General features: G+C 44.2%; 1 long non-coding RNA gene across 1 annotated transcript in view; it reads left to right on the top strand.

Annotated features, from left to right (window-relative positions):
- The window catches only part of LOC133217437 (uncharacterized), a 102,170-nt gene that overhangs the window by 11,729 nt on the left and 69,912 nt on the right, over positions 1-20,529 (top strand). The gene's annotated exons all lie outside the window — the stretch shown is intronic.

Raw genomic sequence — 20,529 nt, 5'->3', positions numbered from 1 at the left:
GACTTTGGAGCAAAATAAATACATAAGGACTTCAGTAAGCAATGCAATGAGGATTTCTGAGAGGTTGGTCAGGGTAAGGTGCTATTCTAGATGAGCTCCTTGAAATAACAGGTAATTCAGTGGCATATTCCTCTCAAGTGGAATCTGTAAGCATTATTTGTTTTCCTTTGTTGCCTTAAAACAGACACTGACTTTAAAGCAAGGAGGTTCTTCATTTATAGTGTGACTGCCATATAGTGCATTTCCCATGTTGATAGTTCATACTCAGAGTTGAGTAATAGGAAGTAGCAGCCAATTAGGAACCTAAAAGGGCTTTTCATTAGCTTTCTGAAAAATTAAGTACTAATGATGTAGTTTTTGAATAGATGTTTACTCAGGGGGTTAGTTATGCATCCATGGAAAGCAAAACTTCATTCTATTGATCTGGGGAGGGGAGGCTCAGGAAATCACAGCGACTGCTGGCTGGTGAAGCATGGGGAGCCTGGAAAAGTTCATCCTTGCCAACTGCTGCTGTGCCCACTTGTTTCTCTGGAGAGCTGTGGAGGGAGCAGCCGTATTTCACTGGACAGATGTAGGAAACTGCAAAGCACAGCCAAGGACAGCCTGGGACAGCGGTGATGTGCCTGTTCTAAAGGGAACACTGGACACCATGGTGTCTGGAAAGCACGGTGAAGTATCAGAAAGAAAATGGGCATGTAGAAATTCAATGGGTAGATTTAGATTAGACATTAAGCAGTTCTTCCCTGGAGATTGGAACTGTTGTAAGCTTTAAGGTCCCTTCCAACACAAACCAGCCTGGGATTCTGATTCTGTGCTGAAAATTACCCACTAAGACAGACATGCAGGTCACCTGAGCATCAAAGCCATTATCTGCCATGGACACTGTCACATTTCATAGGAAGAGGTGAGAAGGTTCCTCTGACAAGAAATGGTTTTGATTTAGTGCTGCTATAATGAACTGCATGGAGTGTCTCAAGATGACAGAGTACCTGGAAGGTAGTCTGTTCACGCGTAAGAAGAACTGCCATCTCTTTAAACAGAACAGAGAAAAGATTACTGAAATAGGTTTGGATATATTCCCTGTGCCAGAGCAGACATGTTAGCTGCCAGAAATCATCCCACAGCTATTTGCAAATGGTCAGAAAACAGATACACTCAATAATAACATCCAGCAGGATCCGGGCAGATAAAAACATCTCTGAACATCACCAATGGACCGTTATGAGTAACAGCACCCCAGGAAATCCTGCTAAACCATGGCTCTGGTCATCTCACGTACAGGTGAGTAAAGTGAACGCTTCCAAGTCTTGTGGGAAACACGAGGACCACATTACTGAGCTCCAGTCAAGGCCACCAAGGTGCAGTTTGCAATTTCAGGCAAAGCCAGCTTTTGTCAGTACTCCCACGTGCCAAGAGATGGACGCCGTGACTGCGTATGAAATGTTTTGTCATGTCGCTTCCACTTTTCAGCAAGCTGATGAAAAAAAGGCAGAAATCCCTCAGACATGTTGTCTTCCCAGCTCCTGATATGTGTTGGCTACTTACAGAGAGTAAGAGAAGTCTTTGGAGCAGATGTGAAATTCAGATCTTGTTTGCTCACTTGTCATCACTCCCAAAGCAAAACAAACACTCCTGCTCCTGCAGAAATTAGCCCTCGTGTCTTGCTGCTCTGCCTCACCACGTGCTTGCCCGATCATCCCCATCAATCAACCAGGTTGGATAAGACCTTTAGGATCAAGTCCAACCTTTACCCCAGGACTGCCAAGACCACCACTAAAATGATGGTTCCTTTCAGTCCATAGACTGGTCCCATGTTCTTAAAGAACCAGTCATTTCCACTGGTATTTTCTTTCTTGAACATGGTTACTAATACAACCTTTTAGTTTACTTCTTAGTAGTTTGGTTCCAAATATTGTGGGGAAAAACATCTTTTCCAACCTAAAATTTCTAAAATCTGGGTTTGTGAAATGGCTGAAGTCTTTATTTTAATGCCAGCCATAAAGCTGCTGTGAAGCACCAGAGGAGCAGAGCAGCACTAGTGAGCCCAGCATACTGTAAGTCAGTCTATGTAGCAATTAGGCTGAAGAGATCGCTCCTCTAAAAACTATCTAGAATGGCAACTTGCTGGACCTCAGAGTCAGAGGTAATCCAGAGACAGTCACGAAAAGTGATTTCTTGAACAACCTCCTGAACAGTGAGCTCTGCACCATTTATCAGTACTTCCCCTATGTGAGTTCCTCTGCCTCCAGAGGGGTATTTGACAAGTTCACAGACACCTATGAACTCCAGATAGACAGAAGCAACCAGGGTATCAGTTTGTTACAAGTCATAGACTGGTTTGGGTTGGAAGGGACCTTAAAGCTCATCCCCTCTGTCAGTTTATAGCCATTTCCCCTTGTCCTGTCTCTACCTGCCCTTGTAAGAAGTCCCTCTCCAGATCTCTCTTTGTCCTTTTAGGCTGCTGTGAGGTGATATAGTCCTTTTATTAAAAGCAAAGCAGAAGTTTTCTAAACACATCAGAGAATAAGGCTGGAGTAGCTGAGTGAAGAAAGGGATAAATCCCACAAATAGGTGCTGAATGTCCCTGGGGTTTTGCATGCTGGGAAGCAACAGCGCTGCCTGTCAGCAGACAGACAAGCACACCCCCGGCTTCGCAGCCTTTATTTAGCAAACCCCTTTTCACAGTTGTTTCAGGCAGGGGAGGTTTCCAAACACACGCTCGCAGCTCCTCACACAACTGCAAAAGCACAGTGCCTGCAGCGGGGTGGCCTCTCTCTGGCACCCCAAGGGTCCCCTTGTCCCTCACAGATATTGTGGATTGCACGACAGTGATGAAAGAGGTGTTTTGATATCAGTGTGGTGAAATGGTTATTACTAAAGTCTAAAAGCATGTTGAGCTGCCCATGTGGCCAGGTGGAAGAAGGTGATTTTTAGGTCTGCTTTCCCCACTCCCAAATATCTGGGGTTTTTTTAGTGAAATTGGCAGCAAGAGTTTTGTCCCCCAGTGAACGACAGTGATTTAGGGCACAGTGATGACTGTGAACCCCAAATTCGGAGTGGTGTGGGTGTGTTCCTTAGCCCAGCCCCTTTGCCAAGGGTTTTTCATATGACACTAGAATTATGACAACCCTTAAAAGCACTGTGAAAGTGCAATAGCTTCTAACATTTGAGATTTATATTGATGGGTTCTGTACCAGTGCCACCTCCCTCCTCATAAAGATGCACATCAGCTTTGAGATGCCAGACAGGAGACCACCTGCCTTTCTCCTGATTTATTACCAGAGTCATCTGGTGCCATTTGATTCCTCCCAGTATGAAACCATTCATTATTTATGTTGTGAAGAACTAGAAATAGCTGTCAGGTGTCCTTCAGGTTGGCACTGGCAGAGAGGAACGCAGGGTATTCTGAGCATCTCTATCATAGTGCAAGATGTCAAAGAGAAACTACCCCGAGGATGCCTTAGAGAGAGCAAAATGAGGAATGAAAGTGTGATTTCTGTGCGAGATACCACTTGGACCCTCTCCCATGGGGACATCCTGCTTACCACCCCCTAAATGTTCACAAACAGCTCTAGACAGCATGGAGAGGACTTAGTCCTTTTCTTCTTTCTGCTTAAACCAGTCAGTATGTTTTGAGCTCCACTCATTTGGTCAGCGAGGTTCTCCCGAGTTTAAACAGCTGTTCTAGTTTTGCTTGGTTTCTTGGCTGTCAGTCTTATTGTTTTGCATCTTAAAGTTTCATTTCAAGCTTCTGGTTCATAATAGAACCAGGTTCTCACACCTGTCATTCTCACAGCTCAAATCACAGCCAAAGCTCTGAGCATCTCTCCCAAGGATACAGGGAGAAATCACAAATAGAGTTGAAGTATGAGATGGTGATAGCACACCATCCATAAGCTGCCACCACACAAGATGAAGGTGTGCTTAATGTGAGAACTTTGTGGTTACAGCATCAAATTCTTTATTTCTTGGGTGATTTTATCAGTGCTGCATCCTCTTGACTCAGTGTAAAACCAGATTTGGAGGAAAAGAAAGGTGAAAGGACAGGATGGGAGCTGGAAGGGGTATGGGATTCAGAGCCAAGAAAATCAGGGTTTTTAGGCAAAGGTGGTCCTTCTGGAAGAGAAAGGCCTTCAGATGCAAAAGCAGCCTGGAAATCCTTTTCATGTGGTGTTTCACTGAATTAAAGTCTTAGTATTTTCTGCTGATAAATAGAGAAGCATATGAAGAGCAAAGACCACTCCAGCAGATACTTCCTAGCAAAGCATTTTCTTACTGTTATTTTCTGTTGCCTTCCTACTCTGCTTAAAACTATATCCAATCACATATGATGTATTAGTGCAGATCACTGCCAGGATAAGAAGCCAAGGAGTGAGTATCCAGGAGGATGCGGATGCCAGCTCCTTGGGGGACAAGAGGGATGGCTGCCAAAAGGAAGACAGTTTCCAGAACTTACTAATGAATTTGCAGAGATATCCCAAAATCATATATCCAGGCATCTCTCTAGTATGAAAACCAGTTGTTCCTAATTGAAGTGATCAAGGCCAGGTTGGATACAGGGCTTGGAGCAAGGTGCTCAAATGGAAGGTTTCCCTGCCCATGGCAGGGGTTGGAACTGGGTGAGCTTTGAGGCCCCTTCCCAACCAAACCATTCTATGATTCTGTGTTTCTGTAATGTCTTTACATTGTGCTCGTTCAGCACAAGCCACTTTGATTTATTAATCCCAAATGAGCAGATGCTGTTGACTTGCAAAATATTTACTCCTTGAGCAAAGGTTTTGCCAAATGGCATTTTCTGTTGGGAGAGAGCAGAATATGGGATACTTTCCCTGGATGCTACGGGAATGGGATTTGAGCACGCTGTTTGCATGTGGCTTGCTGAGAGCAGGTACAGCTGGCAGGCTGGGCTGGCACTGTGGTCACATCACACCCTTCCTGTGCTTCACATTCTGCCAGTGAAATCATGTTTATCAGCAGAAGTTCATTTGAACTGCTCTCTCTCTGTTTCCCTCCCCATCCTGCAGAAACCTACACTCACTTTTCTCCCTCAGGGAAAATGAATTCAAACAACTTTTTGTGCAAGAGAAGGAAGAGAAAATCAGACCACTTTCCTGAGGCCACAGAATTCCTCAGATACCCATTTCATGGTGCTTATTACAGCCTTTCATCCCGTCCCCTGACTGTTGAGACCAAATTCCCTGCCTGGCAACAGGTGGAGTGCCAATGTATTTTTAGCAGTTTGTTTGCTTTGATTGAACCTTTAAACAGCATCCTGCTTTTAAGTCCTTGAATTACCTTGGGGCTAGCAAGCTCGGCTGAACTTCTCTACACAGGGAAGTTCAGGAGTTACATTCCTATCTGTGACAAGGAACAATCCTGGCTGCAGAAAACTAGGGGTTCACTCTTTATTGAGGGGACCTGGAGTATGTCATAACTAGTAACTGACACGTTGAGCAGTGAGCTCTTGATTTGATTTTACAGCAAGGAAAACAGCAGAGATTGATATCACCTCAGTAAGGGCTGCATGAGGGTGTAAGGTCATCTTCAGTCTTAGTTCTCCCTCAATCTGACAAAAGACATAGAAATGCACCAAATGCCCTTAAGACAGGGATGTCACCCCTTTCTGCATGATCTTGTGCACACAATTGTTTCTGGGAAAGCAACAGGTATGTACAGATTTTCTCATTTCTTTTGTCTGCACGAGGAGAACTGTAGCCATCAAGAACCTCCTTGAAATTTAAAAGGGGTATAAAGGAAGATAAATTCATCCTTTCTCTGAGCTTTTCAGACCTCCGAACCTTTCAGCGCCATTATTTGTAGGAGACATTAGGTTTGTTGGCAGTGGGCTGGCTTCTTGGCTTTGCTAATCTAATAAACCCCCTGGATTAAAAATGCTCCAGCAACCAGTAGCTGACTGGAGACCAGCCACGAATCCATTCCAGTGCCCAGGGGTTATCCCAAGCAGAGCTCCTTCCTGTGGAGGTGGAGGAAGGCAATGGGAGAGACAGAGCCACTGGAGCACAGGGATGCTGACAGAATTTTTGCACCAAAATTAGAGCATTGTGCTGTGCCAGAGTCTGTTACATGTTTGGAAGGGTTTATTCCTGCTAATTCCTGTACATAAAGTAAAATTGTCTTCTGTTGTAGGAAGTTGTGACAAGCCACAGCAGAGGGAGGAAAGAGGCACGCTGCTGGGGCAAGGCTCTCCTCAGGAGGGGTGAAATGCAGCACCTCTGCCAGCCCCTGGCATCTGCTCTCCTGCTCCTGGCTCTGCAGAGCTTACCCACCCCGAGCTGTACGTACCAACTCACTGGGTTTTGGCTAAACAAACCCAAATCCCATTCCCACCCCTTACCACAAGCATTCAGCAGCAAGACTTGGGAGGTACACGTATAGATGCACAAATCCATGTGAAAACTCTGGAGAACTTCTTAATGCTTTCTGTAATGAATATAACAGGGATCATTTCTTTAATGGACCAATGTCTCTGCAAGCTGTCAGCCATTGCTGCAGAGAGAACAAAGCATCCCCCTTGCGTCCCACTGCAAAGGTCTTAATGAAGTTCTGCCCATTTCTGGGAAGCCTGAAAGTCTTTGTGCTTGTTCCAGCACCGAGCTGGATACAGACCACCAGAGTTACCAAGTCTTTCTCTTGGGGCCTGGCTAGAAACGGAATTGCTTTTATGAAAAATATGTTACTTCTGGTTTTCTTTTACCCATTTGTTCAGTTCTTTGCTAAAATTATCCTTTGAAGCTCCTCCTTTTGTTTTGGCCCCTAAATGGCTTTTAATAATGAAGTGTAACGGAGAAGCTTTGATTGGATTCCTCACTCAGTTGGTTAATTAGGTATATCTAAATAAGTTACAAAATGCATTCCTTTGGACTCAATTCCTTTTCCTTTATCCTAACTGAAATACACTGTTCTCCAGAGAGTTCTTGTTTGAGAATTGACTGAAGGGAATTATTTCAGATAATTAAGATCACTAAGCAAAGTAATTTAATTTTCTTCCCTGCCTCCTCCTCCCTCCAAGAAATGGAAATGTCTGTGTAACACTTGATCAATAAAAAAACCTTTTCAAAGGTTAAGCTGGCCAAGGATGCTGTAAGTTAGGAGAGACCAGCATGAAGTGAAAGCCAGGAGGGATGGTTAGAAAAGTAATGAAATTTCCAATTAAATTATTTGAGATTCTGGGGGGACCTGGGTTTTGGGTGGTTTTGGTTTTGTTGGTGTATTTGTTTTACTGGGGTTTTAATTCTGCGCCTTTGCAAAGGGCAGAGCAGGGATAATGGGTTCAAAGACATGAACCTCTATGGCCAACTTAGTTGTACTGAAGTCAGCTGTGCTGAGGCAGGGTTAACCTGGCTGAGACCCAGCAGGTGCAGGAGATGCAGAATGATGGGAGAAAGGTGAATTGCATTGAAATGATGAGGCTCCATCAGTGATATGTGCAGCAAACCTACCTAGCAAGGACTGTAGAGGAAGAACAAAAGAGAAATGGAGGATTAGGGGTTTAGAAGACTGCAGAAGCTGGGCAAGAAAAGGTATTTGGGGTTTTTATTTTCTTTACCTTTTTTGTTGTCTTGTATTTTCATTGTTTCTGAGTGTCTGGTTGCTACACAGCATGGCTGCAATGTGTGGTTAGGGAAGTCTGGAAGACATTTGCTCTAGCTCTTTTGTCAGAGTGAGTAATCAGAGGAAGAGAGGATTGTTTTTCTCTAAAGCACATTTTTCATCTCTACTAACTTTCTGTTTAAAGCTGGAGAAGAGATGAAGTTGGGAATGCTTTCCCTTTGTGCTTGGCCTTGGGGTGATGAAATTGCGACCTGTTTACCAAACTCCTTTTATGTAACCAAAGAAACTGCAAAGCAATGGGGTTTCTCTCTTCAGTGAGATCCTGAGTCATTCCAGTTCCTGCTGCTTTAACTCACCCTGTCTTTTGTCTCTTTGCAAGTGTTTCTTCTTGTCTCAGCTGTGTCCTATCTGTGTCCTATGCTGCTTGTGCAGAGAGTTGTTGCTACTCCTATAGAAAATACCTTCTGTAGTTCCCTTTCCCTGCAACTGTGTATCTCAGACTGTAAGTTCAGAAAGTCCTTAGTCTCTCATCAGTACTGGATACAGACAAGCAAAAAATAGCAATACTAAGTCTTAAGTAGCTTTCAGGGTTTAAACTTTATTCAATCCTGTATCCTGGTCTGTGCCTTAAGCTCAAATCTCATCTGTAGCTGGGTCAAACCTTCTTGACCTGGTTTGGTGTTCCCTTGGGCTGTGTTGGGAGAGTTTAGCTCCAGGTTTGTGGGCAAAGAGGGTCGCTGATGGAGGAAAGGAGCTGGGGGTCTTTGCTGGAGTGGAAAAATCTCCCAGTGCTGTAGAAGTTCATGCTGGAATTGCAAGGAAATGAGCTGGACACTAAAACACTGGGAATGTGTCTGAGTGTACAAAGTACCTGAAAAGTCACCTTAGCTTGGAGAAGACAAGGCTCCCTGCTTGTGTTTGTGCCTTAAACTGTTTTGTCTTCTCTGGTCAGAGTCTACTAGAGGCTGTTGCTGCTTTTAAGGTCATTTGTAAGATGATGCATACTTTGGAGAAGCAAAAGCTCTGGGGCATTTAAATCTGGCTTCATAGAAAGAACAGATCCTGGACAGTGTCCAGGTCTCTTAACAAATGCCTCCAGAGCCTTTGGGAACAGTGGCTACTTTCCATAGCACTGGGCTTCCCACCTGTTAATTTCCAAAGCCTGGCTCAGGTTTTTCCAGTCACTTTGTAATGAGTATGTGTTTGTATTAAAGCTTCCTGTGGTGTGTTCATTATCGTTTCTGTTTTACAAGGGCCACTCACCAAAAAGCACAAACACTTCAGCAACCTGTCAGTGCTCGGCTTTGAAGCTGGCGTAGGGGTGAATACCAAAGATCTGCTATCTTAATAAGTACAGGAGGTTACAGAGATGTTAATACCTGATCTTGCAGAGCTGACAGGATTAAAGGTGGTGGAATCAGATGCCTGTAAAACATAAGGTTCTGGGTGCTACTGTTTTTTCCTGAACTCAAATTAGCAGGTTGTGGCTTCACTTGCTTGGATGAACATGCTTGTTGGTGCGAGTCCGAGTGGGAGCACGCCTACCTTAGGCTAAGGGTGGGAACTGACAGGATGGTCTTAATTCCTTCAGTCTTTGATGGTATCAACCTCTATCAGAAATACTTGAATGCCTACACTTTGTGGCTATAAAATGCAATCTTCCAGTTCACAGCTTTCCAAACAGCCGTGCTGTTGTGGTTAGGAAGCTTTGTGGGGTGAAGGCACGCAGTGTGCATCTTATCAGCACCTATTCCTGCAGTGTTCTGTGACATGATGCCAGGAGAGCCCCGGGGATATGACTCTTGCCCACAGCACCTGCACAATGTCCACTAGGCATCAGCCAGAAACACGGGTTTTTTTTCCACCACTGTGACAAACTGGAACGTTTCTTTCCATAGTATTGGGATGCTGAGCAGCTCACATGTGCGGGTCAGCAGAAAGGAAGAGGCACCTTGCGGATCCCAGCCTGCTCCAGGGCTGTGTGCAGGGAAGTTACACTGGGAAAGGGTCACTCCAGCAAGGATTTGTGGCAATGAATTTGTTGTGGCTTAATCCCAGCAGCAACTCAGTCCCGCAGAGGTGCTCCCTTGCTTCCCTCTGGTGGGATGGGGAGAGAATCAGAAGAGTAAAAGTGAGAACTCGCGGGCTGAGATAAAAGTGGTATAATAGGTAAAGCAAAAGCTGTACACACATGCAAAGGCAATCAAGGAATTCATTCATTGCTTTCCATTGCAGGCTAGTGTTCAGCCACTTCCAGGAAAGCAGGGTTTGTTCAATCTGTCCTTGTGGTTCATGTGATGAAGTTCCAAGATACAAACTGTCTTCTGTAAGAGCTACAAGTCCTGCTTGAAGTCCTAAAGTAGTCACTGTGTGGGTATGGAATAAGTGATTCCATGTCCTAGCTCTTGGGATTCTGTGTTCATTAAGGGGTTAGAGCCCTTTGCCCATGTTGCTTTCACAGTCCTTACCTTGAAATGCTCATAGTTTCAAGCCCCAGTTCTTCAGTAAAATGGTTTTGGCTGGATCTTTCACAATATCTCTATGTGACAAGTAATAATCTGTCCAGAGGTGGTCTTGCAGCAATGAATTAATTTACTGTATTTTATGATGTTTGGTGCGCCTTCTTGGCACCCAGAGGATCTCAGATCTTTGATCCAGAAGGTGTGATTTATTGGCCAATTATATATCTACACACCATCACTCATGCTGGAAAGAGGCACTATGATCTCATCAGTCTGGGGGCATGTGACATGGAAGGACTTTTATCAAATGAGGGGGGGGCCTGATGGATGAAGAAGTCAGGGAAGTATTGGTTCAAGCCAATATATTATTTTATACATTAATACTGTGCAGACAGTAGCAAATAGAGACCGTGCACAAGTGTTAGTGTTTTTCCATGATGAAGAATTGCCCCTCTGCAAAGTTTCATTTTAATGACGAATGGTTTTTGGGCATCAAGTGATTTCTTATGTAAATGTTAGTTCTTTTGTTATACAAAGAAACAGAGAAAATAGACAAATATTTTTCTTGGGTGGTCAGGAAGGAATCTGTATGTGCTGCTCTGTTTTGGGGGATGATGTGGAAAATAGCATCCTGCAGGTCCTGGTGTGGGTGTGTGACTGCTGGAGCCATCTGAGTCAGCACAACCGGTGTTTGTCTCTCCAAGAACAGTGAGCTGCAGAAGTTGCAGTGTGTTTCTATAAGGAATGGTGGCCCAGGCCTTGTAGCTAATCCTTACTACAGGTTTTAGGCCTGGGTGGTGGCTTTGGGAAGGTGAGGAGGAGATTTTTAATATGGTTAGTCCTGTTGACTTTCCAAATGGCAAATGGCTCCTGAATCCAGGCCAGAATATGCATTATGTGACGTGGGTTTTCCCCTTCTCTTACTGTTCCTTTTTAATTTGAAGGTCGTTCCTCTGAGTTTAGCAGAGGCTTTTCTGTTGATGACTGATGCATTCCTCCTGCTATCTGTTCTACCTTGTAATACTGGATTTATTAATGTATCAACAGAGTTCTTCCCACATTCATCAGGGCCAGATGGTGGTAAGAGGGACTTGTGCTTTAAAAATCACCTTCTTTGTCTTCCAAAGCCCCTGTCAACAAAGGGTGGGGATTAATCTTAGAGTAAAAGTGTTTCAGTTGATGCCTGCCTCCAAAAGTCATTAGTAAGATAACCAGGTAATGAGACTGATGCAAGAGGCCTTGACTTGTGTTGACAGAAGAGAGGGTGAACCACTATGCACCTCTTTTGCTTTTGTACAAGGGGCCTTGTACAAAAAAGGGCCTTACATTGGCAGCTGCTGATGGGGATGTTCTTTGCTCTGCAGACCACACATATTCCGTAACTTAAGCAGAGATACCCTATCTCCACTGGAGAGATTCCAGACATTACTGTGCCTCTGTAGGCTTCTCATGGCTTGTGTTTCTTGAGGTACTACAGACAATTGGAGATGTGTGCACAAGTAGAAGTCTGACCTTAGACCATAATGATGAACTCATTTGTAAGTAGTGTTCCTATTTCTAGTAGCCTAATGCTCTTGAGTTAAAAGGCATTAATGCTGATTTGCTCCTGGCATCAAGAATCCAATTGTTTCATGTACTTTCCATGCATGTTGGCTCACATTGATTTCTTGTGTTTTGTGTCCCAGCAAGATGTGACCCCAGGCTTAGGGAGCAGCAAGGTCTCCATGTGATACTGTTTTCATTTTTATCCTGTTGTCAGGATAACGACAAATCCTTTCACCTGAGTTGTCTGCATGTTAGAGGGATGTGAAGGTTAGTTTGAACTGACTTGGATAAAAATGCCAAGGAGTGTATTTTGGACCATTTGGCCTGCTTGGTCATCAGGCAGTGGAACTCTGAAGGGGCAACTTAGCCCAAACGTCGTTGCTCCAGGTTTTGCAGTCACCAAGCAGGGGATGGGTGTATTTTCCCCCGGCTCCCACTGGAGGTCACTGGTACATTGTTTACCATTGACCGTTAGAACAAAGGAACTGCGAAACTGACATTTCATGGAAATTAGTGTTTGAAATTTTCAGAGGTTTTACCGATTTTAGGTATGAAAATAAATCCCCAAATTGCTTACAGGCTCTGTGTGCAACAGGCATTTTATAAACATTTCTTATGCCCTGAGAAGACATCAGCAGTCTTGATTTTACAGAAGTATGAATCAACTGATAGGAATTCTGAGAGAGGCTCCTGAAATGAGTTCTCTGTACCCCAGCTTTCTTTGTCATATGCTGATGGACGTGCCCTAAGTGCAAAAACATACCTTAAGCCATTCCATATTTATCAGCAGGAAACCTAAATATTACCATTGCCAATCATTTTATTGTGTATACGTTGTTATATATGCTGGGAAGAAGATGAGCAGTTTGGTGCTCTGCAAAGGTCATCTTGTTAAAACTGGCTCAGAGCAAGGAGGCAAAGAAGGTTTTGTTGTTCCCCCCCCTTGCCCTCATGCAGGCAGCAGTTCCTATTCAAAGTTTAGGAAATCTGCTCAGATATCCCTCCTGTTCTGGGTACAGATCCCCCCTCATGCATGAGGAGCCCTCTGCCCTTGGTGCTGGAGCAGCAGCAGATGCTAGACGAACAGGATCTAATTATCAGTAATAAGAAAAGTTTGGCAACTAGTCATGGAATCACAATTAAAAAGACCCCAAACCCAACAAAGCTTCTTCTCAACCCGTCTGTCAAAGTGTGTGCAGTTGCTGTTAATGATAGACTGAATAATAATTAGTATGAGCTAAAAGGCTCCTTTTGTGTTCCCAGTGATATTTAAAGCCAAGAAATAAACTCCTGACTTTTGGATGGTATCCAGTTTCATTATAGTACAGGGATTTATATTTTAGTCTTTATATATAAAGTGCTTTTGTGAAATGTATCAGTTTTGGGCAAATTAGGTGCTGTTTGCTGTAAATTTTGACTGTGAGAGTGCATACAGTCAGTCAGCTAAGCAGTGCTTGGTCTCCTTGTGTGGGAGGAGTTGGGGGTTTCCACTTGTGATGTAGGTGCTTCCTTTAAATGTGTTCCCACAGACAGCTGATGGATCCAAAAACCCTGCTGGAGTGGTTTTCAGATAGATATGAGCACATGAAAAAGCTCTGAATGCAGCACTCACCACAAACGTTTCTGTTGCAGAAGCACAATGTGATGTTGAAAAACAATCAGCAGGAGTTTAAACTGCTTGCAAGCCCATAGGGACTGTGGATTTGGGGCAAGAAGGGAGCAGGGTCATGCAGTGCAGCAGCCTATGGGGTTCTGAAGGCGTCTCCAGCAAACAGAAAATGCTAACATTGGCCTCGCTGGAGTGGCTGCTTCAGACGTGCTCTCCAGGTGCAGAGTTAAACTGAAGTGAGACAGGGTCTTACTAGCAGCTCTTAAGATGCTTGTCCTGTCTCTGCTACCTGCCCTGGGCTGCTGCTTTGTGCACCAGAGGGAGATCTGCTGTCAGGCTAATGGCACTGAAAACACTTGCGTTATAAAGACTTCAGAAAAGTAATGCTTGATTGTGTTTAGTGAGTAATTTTCTGAACCTAAATAATAGGTTCATCTCGAACTGATGATGAATGCAGGGACTTCAGCCCTGAACCACGGAGATTTGATTAATGCATTAAAATGATGAGGTACTCGGTTAGAATAAGAATGTACTTGCCTATAAGCTCTCTGTTACATACTGAGTTTGAGGGATCCAGGCTGGATGCTTGTGAACGCAGTCACTCCTGTGGACTCAAACGGGGCAGGCCATCTTCTGACGTGTTCCTGCTGGAGCAGCTCTGCTCTGGAGCCTTACAAAGGTTAGGCTTTGCCAAATGAGCCAGGAGGAGGGATAGCTCCATTGGCACCACAGCCCCAAACCCAGGCCTGGACCAGCTCTGGAGCAGTGCTCCTGCTTTTGCTTCAGTTAAAAGCTTGTCCTTAAATGTTTGCACTAAAGCCCTGGAGCCCCAAGAAAGACGATGCAAATAACTTGCCTCTTTTCCCATGGAAGCAATTAAGAATCTGTGTTAATAAGAAATCAAGTTGTTTGTACATTTTAATGGTTTAAAAGACGCCCTAGGGAAATCACAACCAAGTTAAGACACCATTTGAGGCAGCCCCTCACGAGTCAGGCAGCTCCACCTATGTTGTAGATACGATCAATTAAAAATTACCAGGAGAAAATGATGTATTTTAATTGGAACAGTTTACACAGAAGGATTTTCCATTGTGATGGTTAGAGCCTAGTGGGAGAGCAGCATTGTTTTGTTTCTTTCCTGTTTAAGATGAAGGGAAGCCATCTTGCCTGGTTGGGAATGCCATAAGCAGCATTAATAGGAAGCTTTGTTAATCCCAGCCTGGTTTGGGTTGAAGGGAGCTTAAAGCTGCTGCGAGGGCTGGAGCGGCTCTGCTCTGGAGCCAGGCTGAGAGAGCTGGGCTGGGGCAGCCTGGAGAAGAGAAGGCTCCTGAAGGGGAGACCTTAGAGCAGCTCCAGTGCATAAAGGGGCTGCAAGAAACCTGGAGAGGGTCTTGGGACAGGCCAAGGGGAATGGCTTGAATGTGCCCGAGGGGAGACTGAGCTGAGCTCTTAGGCAGAAGCTCTTCCCTGTGAGGGTGCTGAGGTGCTGGCACAGGGTGCCCAGAGAAGCTGTGGCTGCCCCATCCCTGGCAGTGCTCAAGGCCAGGTTGGACACAGGGGCTTGGAGCAAGCTGCTCCAGTGGAAGGGGCCCGTGCCCATGGCAGGGGTTGGGACTGGATGAGCTTTAAGGTCCCTTCCAGCTCAAACTGTTTTGTGATAGTTATGATCTGAAGGTGGCAGAATGCAGCTGTGTCCCACTGTGTGTTCATTTGGGAGTGTTGTGCTACTCAACAACTGCTTGATGTTTTTCAGCCTTCAAGAGTTCATGGTTGTGAGCTTCACATGCAGTCTTCCTGCCCCAACACCAGCTGGTTCTGTGCTTCATCCCGGTGGGCAAAGGTACAGGTAGTGGTTTAGAAGAAAAAACCCAAATCATTAAAATGTGAAGTTCATTTTTTCTTCCACTTCTGTCGTTGCAAAGCCCATTTCATCATTTGGAGTCCCAGCTTGTGCTTTACGTAGCGTGAGTGTTGGCAGCACCGTTTCTCCTGTGGCTTGGAAACAGTCCTGTAAAGCAGGCCTCTTGGTTTATAATGTGCTAATATCTGACATATGCGAAGAGCATGAACCACGGTTTTCATACGGCCTCAGTAGCTGAGGAAAATATTAATGTGACAGGAATAGGAGATGGAGCTTAAGGCACAATACTTGTGTTTGAGGCAGCTGAGAAATGGGGAGTGACTGACAATTGTGTTCACTGCTGCCTGGGTGTGTGATATGAATGTGGGCTCTATAGGGCTGAATTACTGTGATTTAAGAAATTCATGGAGCTACATTTAGCTTTATGTAATTTATGTCTGCATGTACACAAAAATCAACAGATTTCATTATTGTTGTGGCATGTGCCTTCCAACTTGTTCACTCCTATGATTATTGCAATTTGTTTCTCCTGGAACTTGTGTAAGGCGTGACAAGACACCAAAGTTATGGTGAGTTACACAAAGGACTCCTTTGCATATTAAAGACTGTGTTGTCACTTGACTAAATTTGGGAAAACATCTACCACTGTGAGTGTTATTAGAGACAGATGAATTCCAGTGCTCATTACTGGGGTGCTCTGACAAATAGGTGGAGGAAGGACTATAAAGTGGCAGTGTGCTTTTTTTTCCCCCCTGAGCCTTGTCGAGGCTCATTTTACTTCTCTCAGCCTCTCACAATGTCAGTCCCTTCATAATAAATGCAGCTCGCATATGAACAACCCCCTGGACTGATTTCGTTCCACTAGAAGAAGTGATTTAAAAGAAGCCGAAAAAAGACATTGAATGTGTTCATTATTGATAATCTTAAAGATTTACTGTGGGCTTTCAGAAAAGCTGCTGCCTTAAAGCAAACTGCTTTTATCTCCTTTTTGTTTGCTTAGTTGGCTTTTGTGGGTTTTGTGTTTTTTCCTGCAGCAGCTCATGTAGGTAGGAGCTTGAGGTTTGTTTTCTTTTTCCTGAGGGGGGATTTGCCAGCCCCTGCTAGCAGTGGGAAAGCTCAGTGGGAACTGCACAGAGATGTATTTTGGTAATGGAGTGATGCGTGGACTGCATCAGACCTAGTTTTAGGTGCCTGTGGCCACTCGAGGCAGCCAGCTCTGCCCATGCTGGGGAGCATCATGGGGTTACCAGCACAGCAGCTGAGTGCTCTGGTCTCTGGGAAAGGGCTAGGCTCCTGCCCTCGGGCACCGAGCTCCTTTAAAGCATTCTGAAATAGCCGGTAATAGTAAATGGCTAAAAAACAACAGAAAACACCTTGGTAGAATAATGGAGAAATCTGCTCAGCAACTGAAACTGTTTCCTGCCTGGCCCTTCTGAGCCCATGGGGTAATGCCTCATCTCCATCCTGCCGCAGTGCCATTTCAGAGCATCTGTCTTAGGCTTAGGGTTGAAACGTTCTTCACATGGTACATAACTGCATTAAAGCGCAAGAAACCAAGAGGAAAGGGAGGAGCAAGGGGGTGTTGAGTTCAGATGAACCCCAAACTGCTTCCCCATGTTAGCTCAAGGAAAGTTGTCGACAAGGTAATTGCACACTGGTTTGTGTTCTGCTTCTAGCTTTCTCCTTGAGGGAACAGAAGCAGTTGGTGCAGTGCAGGAGATGGGATGGCAGATGGGAGTCAGGTGCACAGTGACTAAGCCAAAGCATGGGGAAATTGAGAGAATGGGAATTTGTGCTAAAGAGCTCAAGAACAGTGAATTTCTCCATTGGGTTCTGACCTTTCTCAGTGCGCACCAAAGGGCAGAGGCAGTCACCCTGTGCTCAGAGCCATTAGATATTAGGGATATTTGAAGTACAAGATACTGAGCTAGGAGGCAGGGACCAGATGGCCTCATTCACCTCTTCGCCCTTCTGTCTCCGGAAGTTCCAGATCCTCTAATTAAAGCCATAAATAGGTTAGGGAGGAGCAGATAACATTAGGAATCAGGAGGTGTGAATGAGCTGCTATGGTGTTACCAACTTGTTTCACCCAGGTAACCTCTTGATGGGCCCTGCCAGAGCACAGTGGAGTCCTGAAGCTGCTGTCTTAAGGAGGTCACTGCCAGAGCCAAATGAGGAGGTAGCAGAGAGATTATTAAGGGGAAAGTAGGAGCGTCACAAGGTTTTTTTGCACAGCTCAGCCCTGTGCAAAACATGCTTGTTGTATCAGAGTAATGAAGTTTCCTATCTGGATGACTGGAAGTGGATAGCACTGACCCAAAGGCCTGTGAGATTGAGAGAAGCAGCCTGTACTAAAACCTTAAAATCAGGACCTCCAGTAAAAGCTTGTTCACCATTTCCCCCCATCTATTTGGAGATGAACACCTCTGAACTTGAGAGTATTTGTACACAAAACCAAAAACTCTGGAATTTAAATCCCCGAATAAAAGGGAAGGGTCCAAACTGTTTTTTGCAGTGGGAAAGAACAAAGATAACCTGGTGTTGTATCAACTAAGTTGAGTTGTACAGATGGGTACTATAAAAGCGGAGCAGAGGAAGTAACATTGTTAGCTGCTTATGTGGGGACTCGGCATGTCATCTTCTCCCTGTTGATGCTCTCCTTTTGCAGAGTGTGCTTTCACTAACCTGATACAGGCTTTTGGGAAGCAAAATGCCATGTAGTAGCCTAGGACACAGAAGGCATAACTGGCCATTGGAACTCACAGGCATTTAGAGGCCTCATGGCTGAGAAGGGTTTGCAGGGTTCTAAGTAAAAAAGCTGGAAAGTGTTTACCCCAGTGCTAATAGGAAATACAAGGAACTTGGTGTATTCTTGTCAGACTCAGTACAGCCTATCTTTGTAACTAGGTTCAGGGTTTTCCTGCATGTCTAAGTGGAGACTTAGCAGGCAGATGTAAGCTTGGTGACATGTTGAAGCAAAAGCAGAACTGAATGAGCATTGTTTTTTCCCTAAGCATCTGGAATGAGCCAGGGAACTTGTGCAGAAATTGGCTGATTTCTGTGCTCTCGCTCGCCCTTTCCTAGAATGCCTCTGCCTTCCACACCGTGGTATTTGCTTCTGAAGGAAGGGATATTTCCCAAAGGGCTCTGAGCATGTGTAGCTGTATTTCATCCCCATAGCTAATTCAACAAAGACTACTGGAACACAGAGTATCAGAAAACATTTTCTCTGTGTTCAGAAAGCAAAACCATATGCTCAAACCCTGTCATCAGTTCAGAGGCGTTTAATAACCTCATACTTCACCAATCAGAATAATTAAACAGGCTCATTATTTTAAATATTCATTTTGTCCAGATTCCATGTTTGGCTTTCTTGGTCAATTTGGTTCTTGCTAATCTGGGGGAAGGAAAGAATGTTCTCTAGTGCTTAATTTGCATTAAAAACACTATAATTTGTAAGTAAATTGGAAAGCTTTTAAGCAAAGAGGGAACATCAGTGACTTGACAGTCAAAGCTCTCCTTTGTTTTTCAAGCATAATGTTCCCGAAAGATGCTCTTCTTTTCTTGGAATTACATGGTGGGAAGAATGGAGCCGTGTAATTGTTCATTAATCCATGGTTATTAGGAGAGTGGCTGGAGAAAGCACCAGCAATGAAAACCAAACCCGGAGCGGGGAGTGTCTTTCCTGTGATACCTCTCCTAGAAAATTGATTTTAAGTCATTCAAGGGCATAAAATAATGGTCAAAAGAGGTGTTGCCTCTCTGCGTGGTGGAGGTTTGGGAGGTAGAAGAGCAGCTAGGTGCAGTAAGACCGCTCCATGCCTGCTCCTGACCAGCCTTCTTTCTGGGGTCTGACTTTTTTGCTTTCCACTACTCCCAGTTGTGCAAGGCTTCCTCATACTAGTGAGTTGGTGAATGTCCCACAAGGAGTAACAACTGAAACTTGGCCAAAGGAGTAAAAAGATACCAAGATATGTCACTGTGGCTCAGTAGTGTGTGTGAGGAAGCTTCTGTTGTCTTACTTGACCAACCTGACAGAAAGAAACTATCTTAAGTGGTTTGATTGATTTTCAACAAATGCCCAAATAGGCTCTGATTTGCTGCTGAAGCCAGGACACCTCTTTGTGGTATAGCTGATTGCATGGATACTCTTTCAAAACAATCTTCTGTTGTGTTAAAGATGTTGCTTTCTTTGTTGCTTCTACCTCTTTAGGGAGGAGGAGAAGGAAAGAAGAGTGAGAAATGCAGGAGAGAAGCTTCTTTCAATGTAAATGTGTTGTTGATAATTGCATTTTTAAAATCTTCTCAACCTTCAGCTGAACACTGATAAAAGAGTGATGACTGTGAATTATGAGCTGTTCCACTTACCTTCATTATAGTTCTTACATTGTTGTGATACTTGAATGTATTTTTGTACATCTTCTGGGGTTCTTTTACTGTGCACGTGGTTCCTGTGGCCCTCATTTGCTTTAGGACTTCTTATAACTCTGCATCTATAATTCTATTATGGATATATAGGGCTAGAATAAATTTTAAATCTGTTTTTTTCCATGTCTCCAAAGTAATTGGATCCATTATTCTGTTTCTAGGCCAGGATAATGCAACAAATACTGGTATAATAATGAAGCAGTGTCAGGAGTCGAGAGGACTAGTTTTGTGTGTGCAGAGGTGGGCTCCATTCAGAGCTGTTGAGCTGCTCCTCACTGAAATCTGGGTTTCAACCTGCTGTGGCACTCACACCATGAGCACAGAGAGCAACTGGAGTGGGGTGCAGCATTTTATATCCCATATGTGCATGTTCTGCATTGAAATGGTCTCCAGATGATGGGGTGTAGGGAATCCAACCCCAGGGTTTCCTATTTCTGCATGCAAGTGTCTGACAGGATAAACTCACAGAGGATACTTCTTCATTTTGATTTGATTTAGTTTTTTTATTTCTTGATTATTTTCTTAAACATCTAGAGATCTAATGGCAGCCATGAAAATCTCTCGGACGGAAAGGGAGAGAAGATTCGAATAGCAGTAGATACTAACAGAAAGAGCTGAGCTCTTAAATACATACACCTAAAACTACAAAGTGACAAGCTTTGCTTTTTTTTGCCAGGCTTAGCTTTTTCCTCCCAGTCATGGAGCTTTGCTTAGTGCCAGCAGGTGCTGTAACTGATGATTGTATTTATCTGCTGTGGCAAAAGGATGGCAAATCAAGATGGATATGTTTCCACCTGTCTGAACTGACAATTTATCACCTTAATTCCTAATGGATCAAGCATTTGCTAAAAGAGGGTAATTGTTTGGATGTGAAACTTGGCTTTCTTGATGCAAGGGATGGATGATGTGTCAGGTTGTGGACATAAAGTATAACATCATATCATGCTAATTCTTGTCATGCTTGTGCATGTGATCTGATAGTATAAACCAATGTGACTATCTAACATGTAAAAGTAGTGTCTCTTACTACTTTTGTGGGGAATGCCTACTAC

Source organism: Neopsephotus bourkii, unplaced genomic scaffold, assembly GCF_033783945.1.
Source record: "Neopsephotus bourkii isolate Nb327-2 ecotype Australia unplaced genomic scaffold, CSIRO-AGI_Nbou_v1 NB_1139, whole genome shotgun sequence".
Taxonomy (NCBI): domain Eukaryota; kingdom Metazoa; phylum Chordata; class Aves; order Psittaciformes; family Psittacidae; genus Neopsephotus; species Neopsephotus bourkii.
Note: the sequence above shows the minus strand (reverse complement) of the source record. Positions and strands in the feature narration are given on the sequence as shown.